Below are 10,128 nucleotides of genomic sequence, written 5' to 3' on the forward strand. Positions count from 1 at the left end.
GTAGACCTCCACAAGTCTGGTTCATCCTTGGGAGCAATTTCCAAACGCCTGAAGGTACCACGGTCATCGATACAAACAATAGTACGCAAGAATAAACACCATGGGACCACACAGCCGTCATACCGCTCAGGAAGGAGACGCATTCTGTCTCCTAGAGATGAATGTACTTTGGTGCGAAAAGTGCAAATCAATCCCAGAACAACAGCAAAGGACCTTGTGAAGATGCTGGAGGAAACAGGTACAAAAACATCTATATCCACAGTAAAACGAGTACTATATAAACATATCCTGAAAGGCCGCTCAGCAAGGAAGAAGCCACTGCTCCAAACCCGCCATAAAAAAGCCAGACTACGGTTTGCAACTGCACATGGGGACAAAGATCTTACTCTTTGGAGAAATGTCCACTGGTCTGATGAAACAAAAATATAACTGTTTGGCCATAATGACCATCGTTATGTTTGGAGGAAAAGGGTGGAGGCTTGCAAGCCGAAGAACACTATCCCACCGTGAAGCTCGGCGGTGGCAGCATTGAAGCAACATCTCAAGACATCAGTCAGGAATTTAAAGCTTAGTCGCAAATGGGTCTTCCAAATGGACAATGACTCCAAGCATACTTCCAACGTTGTGGCAACATGGCTGAAAGACAACAAAGTCAAGGTATTAGAGTGGCCATAACAAAGCCCTGACCTCAATCCTATAGAAAATTTGTGGGCAGAACAGAAAAAGCGTGTGCGAGCAAGGAGGCCTACAAACCTGACTCAGTTACACCAGCTCTGTCACGAGGAATGGGCCAAAATTCACCCAATTTATTGTGGGAAGCTTGTGGAAGGCTACCCAAAACGTTTGACCCAAGTTAAACAATTTAAAGGAAATGCTACCTAATACGAATTGAGTGTATGTAAACTTCTGACCCACTGGGAATGGCCAGGCACGACTTCAACATCATCATTAAGTTTGCAGACGACACAACAGTGTTAGGCCTGATCATCGACAATGATGACACAGCATATAGTGAGGTGGTCAGAGACCTGGCCTGGGTAGTGCCAGAATAACAACCTATCCCTCAAAATAACCAAGACCAAGGAGATGATTGTGGACTACAGGAAAAGGAGGACTGAGCACGCCCCCATTCTCATCGACGGGGCTGTAGTGGAGCAGGTTGAGAGAATCAAGTTCCTTGGTGTCCACATCACCAACAAACTAGAATGGTCCAAACACACCAAGACAGTCGTGAAGAGGGCATGACAAAGTCTATTCCCCTCAGGAAAATAAAAAGATTTGGCATGGGTCACGAGATCCTCAAAAGGTTCTACAGCTGCAACAACGAGAGCATCCTGACTGGTTGCATCACTGCCTGGTTCGGCAATTGTTTGGCCTCCGACTGCAAGGCACAACAGAGGGCAGTGCGTACGGCCCAGTACATCACTAGGGCTAAGCTGCCTGCCATCCAGGACCTCTACACCAGACGGTGTCAGAGGAAGGCCCTAAAAATTGTCAAAGACCCCAGCCCCCCAATCACAGACTGTTCTCTCTACTACCGCATGGCAAGTGATACTGGAGTGCCAAGTCTAGGTCAAAAAGGCTTCTCAACAGTTTTTACCCCCAAGCCATAAGACTCCTGAACAGGTAATCAAATGGCTACCCGGGCTATGTGCATTGTGTGCCACCCCCCAACCCCTCTTTTAAGCTACTGCTACTCTCTGTTTATCATACTGAATATGCATAGTCACTAACTATACATGCATGTACATACTACCTCAATTGGCCCGACCAACCAGTGCTCCTGCACATTGGCTAACCGGGCCATCTGCATTGTGTCCCGCCACCCGCCAACCCTTCTTTTACGCTACTGCTACTCTCTGTTTATCATATATGCATAGTCACGTAAACCATATCTACATGTACATACTACCTCAATCAGCCTGACTAACTGGTGTCTGTATGTAGCCTCGCTACTGTATATAGCCTCGCTACTGTCTTTTTACTGTTTGTATTTCTTTACTTACCTATTGATCACTGTTACGTTCCCCAGTTTGTGTTGTAGTTTGTGTATTTGCATGTGTTTATTTGAGGAAATGGCTTCCTGAAATCCCTCAAGCAGCTGATTGGTCGACTCCATGGCTAATTGGAGAGCTGACTCCGCCCCCTCGTCAAGACAACAGCTGTCTCCAGTTACACATTCATTCTGAAGCTATATAAAAGCCAGTGTTCTGTTCAGGAGGTTAATGGCTGGGAGGTCATTGCGGAGAGATTGAATGTGATAGAGAATCATTGCTGAGAGAGGAGGCTGATGGCTGTGGATAATTTACTATGTTAGTTGTTGGTAGCAGTTGGTATGTTCAGTGAGTTTGTTGCTCAGATAGAGCTTATTTGATGTCCTTTGTTTCTTAGTTTGTTTGAGAAATTATTTGTTCTCCTGTTTCATTTGTTCCCAGGGGGGAAGGCACCTCGGGAGTCCTTAGGCAAGAGGCCCGCGGGCATACATATACCCGTAGCATATTCACTGTCTAGGCACAATAGGTAAGACCTGGGCTGACCACCCCCTGTATTTTGGTTAGGGCACCAGGTGGTGCTAAATTAGGTAAGTATTGGTTAAGCAGGTAAGATAGGAGAGGGGGGGGCTTTGAGATTTACTTTCTTTGCTTTGGTTCCGTCCAGCCCCTTTTCCCCATATTACCGTGTAAAGGAATAAAGTCCTTGTAAACGGTACCACATTCTGTCTGTTGTCATCCTTACTCGCACCTACAGTCCATACCTTTTTCACTTCACGGAGAGTTGAGTTGTAGCAGGGTGTTGCGTTCCCTCTTCATAGGGGCGTGCCTAACAATCACCTAATACCTTTTTTGCACTATTGGTTACAGCCTAAGCATTTCACTGTGAGGTCTACACACACACCTGTTTTATTCGGCGCACGTGACAAACTTTGATTTGATGAAAAATAAAAGCTGAAATAAATTATTATTCTGACAATTCACATTCTTAAACTAAATAGGTGATCCTAACTGACCTAAGGCAGGGAATTCTTACTAGGATTAAATGTCAGGAATTGTGAAAAACTGAGTTTAAATGTATTTGGCTGAGGTGTATGTAAACTTCCGACTTCAGCTGTATATCAATGTCCCTTAGCTCCACCATGGTATTTCCAGTAATCTTTTTGTTCATTTTGTTCTGCTTTGCTCTTCCTAAAGCACTAGATGGCAGCAATGTATTACGATATTCAGAGGAAGAAATGGTTCCATTATAAATTGATGGGCTGCACTGTACTGTTTCTCCTTTCAGAGACGGAAATTAAAATTATACCCTGTAAGAATAATTCAATAAAGCAAAAAGAACGTCTGCATCCATCTTCCGACAAATACATGTGGCATTCACCGGCATGTCATCAAAAGAAACAGAGTATCTCTGTTTCTTATACATTCAACCATATATTGGCTTTCTATCACTTTCTCTCTACCATGCCATTTCTGATGAAACTCAGGGAAGGTTCCTCGTTGGCTGGAATATTGACGCCCTGCTGTTCCTGAATAGATTGAATTAGAAATACATTCAGGGGGTGGAAGCACTTCCCTTGTCTCCCCGTTGAGAAGGGGGATTGAATCCTTCACCAAAGGGATTCTGGGCCCAAGGTCTAAATTAACACCCATGGCACCCCAACTGTTCAGGGCACCTTGGACGACCACTTCCCTGCTTGGGTTCTCCAACAGGCATGGAGGTTGGTCGGTAGAAAGGCTACCTCTCCAAAGGTGGGCTGCTGATTAATTGAGGCTGAGTATGTGCGGCGTAGTGCTGACAGATATTAAGTGCAGATGCTATGATGAGAGAAAGAGCTCTCCATCTTCGCCTAGTAAGTCATTATCTGTGCTGCAAATGTAGCCAAGAAGCCTTCAATGCGTTATTGGGCCATAGGTACGTCGGGTCACAGCACAACATAAGGTTGCTATAGCCCTTTATGGAGAGTCTTATGGACCTTATTTACATTGGTCATTCGTTGTAGATTGTCTTGTCGTTGACACACAAGGCTATTGTTTTGACACTATCCACTCATTACTGTACCTTAACCTAACTTTACCCACTGGGTAAAAACTGGTTGAATCAATGTTGCATTTATTTAATTAGGGGGTGGATCAGCTTTAATATTGAAAACAGATTGTGGTTTCTATCAATGTAATTGTCTGCATAATTTCCAATTATATTGTACATATTTTCCTTTATTATAATCGCCAAACCTTACCACCCCTCCCCTAATTGGAGTAATTTTTTTTATTTTATTTAACCAGGCAAGTCAGTTAAGAACAAATTCTTATTTTCAATAACGACCTGGGAACAGTGTGTTAACTGCCTGTTCAGGGGCAGAACGACAGATTTGTACCTTGTCAGCTCCGGGGTTTGAACTCTCAACCTTCCGGTTACTAGTCCAACGCACTAACCACACAACAACACTTAGGCTTCTGCTTGCAGCCTATACTTTACATATTATATACATTTTACAGACACAGTATATTTTACATGAGTTATCTTTTGTTTGTTTTTAGTCCCATCCTTCAGCTCCACTCAACCCTTCCTATCTATCTCTGAAGACCATCCTGTTTTGATTTATATTTGCCATATATTTTTAAAACTGTGCTGTGATGTTTCACAAAAGTTCTGAACCTATATACATTTTATGGACACAGTATATTTTACATTAGTTATCTTGTTTTTTTGTGGGGTTTTTTGTCCCAACATTCATCTCCCTCAACCCCTCCTATTTGCCATATATTTTGCAACTGTGCTGTGATGTTTCACAAAAGTTCTGAATCTTTCTATTCTCATAGTTTCTACAGATTGTAAAAGAAAGAGAAATATTTTTTGCTTAGAGTATTATTATATTATTGATCGATTGACTATGACTTCAATCAAAGTTGTTTCCACATCATATCAACTCAAAAATGCTATGCGATGACGTTGAATCAAAGTGGAAAATTGGCGCCAATGGATAGGGCAGCCGTGCATTGGGCTCTTAGGGAACTTTGCAGTATTTTATGTTATGTCTTGTTATTTCTTACATTATTATTCCATACAGTTAGATATCAGAGCGACGGTAACTCACCAGCACTACCAGCATTAGGACCGGATCCTTTGTTCGTATCCCCCAGGGCAATTGGTCTGATCCCAGATGCTGTTCCAAAACTCTGACGGTGGAAAAGAGGCACTCGGAGCTGACCTTTAGTCCGATTCAGGAGGTGGGCACACCACCCACCGCTTCCGAGTATATTACTCGCTAATGTTCAGTCTCTGGATAATAAAGTTGACAAGCTCAGGGCAAGTGTTTCCTTCAGAAAGACAGCAGGTATTGTAACCTACATTGTTTCACGGAAACATGGCTCTCTCAAGATATACTGTCTGAGTCTTTTCAGCCAGTTGGGTTCTCAGTTCATCACGCAGACAGGAATAAATATCTCTCTGGGAAGAAGGGCGGGGGTGTATGTTTCATGATTAATTACTCATGGTTTGATTGTGATAACATACAGGAACTCAAGTCCTTTAGTTCATCCGATCTGGAATACCTCACAATCAAATGCCGACCACGTTAACTCCCATGAGAATTCTCTTTGGTAATAGTCACAGCTGTGTATATTCCACCTCCAGCCAATAACACAACGGCGCTCAAGGAACTTCATTAAAACCGGAAACCACATATTCCGAGGCTGCATTTATTGTAGCTGGGCATACGGCCAGTCTGTAATACTGCCCACAACCGCAGGGCTCTCCAGAGGGTGGTGCGGGCTGCACAGTGCATCACTGGGGGAAAACTACCTGCCGTCCAGGATACCTACAGCACCTAATGTCACAGCAAGGCCAGAAAGATCCTCAAAAAACACAACCACCCGAGCCACTGCCTGTTCACTCCGCCATCATACAGAAGGCGATGTCAGTACATATGAAGCAAAACTGGGACAGAGCGACTGAAAAACAGCTTCTATCTCAAGGCCATCAGGCTGTTAAATCCTAGCACTATCACATTAGAGGCTGCTGTCCCATATATATAGACTGTAAATCAAAGGAATGAGCGTTACACTGAGGCCTGTACTCTGGAGCGGGATCGATTTGGAGGCGGAGGGTCCGACATGGTCTGGATCGGTGTGTCACAGCAGCATCGGACTGAGCCTGTTGTCATTGCAGGCAATCTCAATGCTGTGCATTACAGGGAAGACATCCTCCTCCCTCATGTGGTACCCTTCCTGTAGGCTCATCCTGACATGACCCTCCAGCATGCCAATGCCACCAGCCATACTGCTCGTTCTGTGCGTAATTTCCTGCAAGACAGGAATGTCAGTGTTCTGCCATGGCCAGTGGAGTGCCTGGGTCTCAATCCCATTGAGCACTTCTGGGACCTGTTGGATCAGAAGTTGAGGGCAAGGGCCATTCCCCCAGAAATGTCTGGAAACTTGCAGGTACCTTGGTGGAAGTGTGGGGTAACATCTCACAGCAAGAACTGACAAATCTGGTGCAGTCCATAAGGAGGAGATGCAATGCAGTACTTAATGCAGCTGGTGGCCACACCAGATACTAACTGTTACTTTTGATTTTGACCCCCCCTTTGTACAGGGACACATTATTCCATTTATGTTAGTCACATGTCTGTGGAACTTGTTCAGTTTATGTCTCTGTTGTTGAATCTTGTTATGTTCATACAACTATTTACACATGTTAAGTTTGCTGAAAATAAACGCAGTTGACAGTGAGAGGACGTTTCTTTTTTAGTTTATATGCTGTATTCTGTCCTATTCTACTGTATCTTAGACTATGCTGCTCTGACATTGCTTGTCCAAATATTAATATATATTCTTAATTCCATTCCTTTACATTCAGTTGTGTGTATTGTTAAATATTACTTGTTAAATATTACTGCACTGTTGGAGCTATAAGCACAAGCATTTCACTATACCCACAATGACATCTGCTTAACACGTGTATGTAACAAATAACATGTGATTTGATTTGAAAACTGCTAGGATTTTAAAAAGTCATCAAAGTAAGGGAATTTCGTATTTCTTTTCATCCAACTTTGAACCTAAATGTGTTTGTTGATTGTGCGTTGAATTCACCAAATGTAAATCAAAACTACACGTCGGTGCCAAGTGGGTAACCACTAGCTAGAAACGTAACTTCTCACATTACATGTAAATGTAAATAAAGTTTATGAGCCCACAAGCTGGTTAGCTTAGTTTCTGTGAATAGTAATAACTTCTAATTTTCCTCTCATACTGGGGATAACAGTCTTTGATTGCATGCTGTAAGGATTGCAGGCTGGAAAAGTGATGAGAAGCAATAATTGTAATGGCATACACACTTACACATAAAACCACCATGGGCATTGTTCAGTGTAAGGTAATAAGGAAGTAACTGACACAGTAAGACTATACACAGACAAGTTAGCCAGAGCTTCTTTACCTAGAGGCAACACTCCTGTCTGTACCACTGCACAAATTATGATCACTGCTGTATGCTGTAAATATGGATATGGTTATAGCTTTTGAACTGACGTACCCTTCTGTATGGATTTGTCTGGCTGTATAGTTTTTATAGAAGTGTGTACTATATGTGTGTGTGTTGCATGCATATGTGTGATGATGAGGTGGGGTGTTTTGGGAGCTGTGTATTTGCATGTACAGTATTGCTAGAATATCAATAAGAAAAAAACAAGTCTTCATTGTTCAGGAAGTTGAACTAGTCACTTGATGATGGTGACCACACTTTTCTGAGAGGGGAGGGAGTGAGATTGAGGAAAAAGAAAGAGAGTGTGTGGTGGAGTGTGTTGTAAAAATGTATGGCTAAATTGGAATTTCTCTCAACAAAAGGCGTATTTCCAACAATAGAAGCCCTTCAGAGATAATGCTGATTTTTTAACGCGCTCTACCAAAGCACATAAACCACTGAATAGCAATGGCCACTTGCTTCTTCTGTGAGTGGACTAATGCACCCTGGGGGGGGGGATATAGACTGAGAAGTGCTAACTGATGAAGCTTTAACTAGAACAGAATGATTTGAGAGAGGTTTGGACTGTATCTAAGAGGCCCAACGTAGCCTTAGGACAAGTTTATGCAAAAACAGGGAATGATCATTATTTAGTATTTATTCTTCATTTATTTCTTCGTCTTCTCGGTGTGACCTGAGGCCAATTACGATATCTCATAATTCCACCATTTTTTAAAAAGATTGCTTCTGAGATTAATCTTTGTGACAGCTGTCCCCAATGCTGTTGTCATTATGCAGAGAGAGAGAGAGAGATGTTCATCTGGAAAAAAACAAGAGGTCCAAAAACATGTGGGGGCGAGGAGACCAGAGAGACAAGAATATCCATAGAGTTCACAAAATGTTCCCTCTTTTCGTCTACCAGTTTACCATATTAATCTTTAACCAAGCAAAGCCATTTATTTACGAACAGAGCAAAAAACCTTTTGACAACTTAACTGCCCTCCTAGTATTCTCTTTCCTTCTTTTTTCACATATCCATTGCAGTTCAGATAGAGATATAAAACAGCCATTTGCAAAGTGAAAAGCCATGCTAGTCTGTTACGACAATTTCTTTGTGTTCTTCCGTTTCCCTATTCTGATTGCCCTACTTTATCTGAGGGTCCACGCTGAGATGTGAAAGCTACAGCTTAATTCTTATCAAGACTTCACTATAAATCATATTACCATCCATACTATGAGTCGCCCACATTAGGAGACGCGTTTGGGTGATTTAACACTTCCAGAATGGAGACAGTCATTCTCATCTCATGCTATAATGCTTATCTCTCTGAGGAAGAAAGGTCCTTTCAATGCCCATAGCCGACTGATAGAGCTTTCAATATCACCAGTAATAGGCAATATGGTACTGGCTATTTACAGTACCTCAAGCATTCAATCAGGGTAGAAATTCCGGAAAGTACCATGCTACCCTTATTTTTAAAATGTAATCCCAAAACCTTTTTCAGTTGTTCTGTGTTGGGAATCATTGTACTGTGTCTTGAAAGTGTATTACGGCGAGTTAATATCTGCTGATAGTATGTGTTTAGTACCATGCTACTATTTCTACCACGTCCTTGCCTTCTGAGAAGTTAAGGGTGTTGTTTCGATTAGATTCTGTAAAACCTATGAGGAAAATGCATATTTTAGGTACCAATCAATTTTAGGCACAAATTAAGCATTGAATTCACAACTCTAAATAGTCCTGATACAGCCTACCCAGATGATTGTAGTTGTACAGATGTCTGATCTTTAATTTGAACACTTTCGTTGCAGGAGGTAAATAATCCTGCAGCAAGAGGATTTAAATATCTGAAGAAATATTTAGAATCGGCTACGTGCAGGCTACAGCATGTCTCGTGTGAATTCTAATGTGGATTAGAATAAATGTACATTTTTGTAGGGGATAGATGCATTGTTCGTTAGGGAAAATCAGTTTTGTTTTTATTAAGTCAAGCAATAGGCAAAATAAATTCATGGTTTCATCAGTGCCTGTGTGATCCAGTGGTTACAGCCACTGACCCCAGCACACTCGGCATTGGTTTGAATCTGGCCCACTGGAGTCATGGAAGAAGGTTGCTTTTTTACGCATGAATTCAAAGTTAATTACGTGTGGTTACTGGGTTAAAACAGAAACAACTCAAAAGGTTAACAGTTTAGGCATTCATTCCGAGTGGTTTAGGTTATTGTTATGGTTTAGGGAAGGCTTAAAACAAAATAATAAAAAACGATGTGCCTATGTATCAATAGGGACCGATCGAAATTTCCTGTGGGGAAGGGGCTAGTCCAACTCATGGTGTCATAAAAAAATGCACCCCCTCCACAAAGTTCTAAATATTTTCACCCTCCTCCCCTTTTACTGTAAAATAAATTGAACACCCTCTCCTCTCATAGAATTAACTCAAAATAATGTTCCGACCCTTTACTCAGTACTTTGTTGAAGCACCTTTGGCAGCGATTACAGCTTTGAGTCTTCTTGGGTATGACGCTACAAGCTTGGCACATCTGCAGATCCTCTCAAGCTCTATCAGGTTGGATGGTGAGCATCGCTGCACAGCTATTTTCAGTTCTCTCAAGAGATGTTCAATCGGGTTCAAGTCCGTGTTCTGGCTGGGCCACTCTAGGACATTCAGA

Source organism: Oncorhynchus masou, chromosome 9 (assembly GCF_036934945.1).
Source record: "Oncorhynchus masou masou isolate Uvic2021 chromosome 9, UVic_Omas_1.1, whole genome shotgun sequence".
NCBI classification, from domain to species: domain Eukaryota; kingdom Metazoa; phylum Chordata; class Actinopteri; order Salmoniformes; family Salmonidae; genus Oncorhynchus; species Oncorhynchus masou.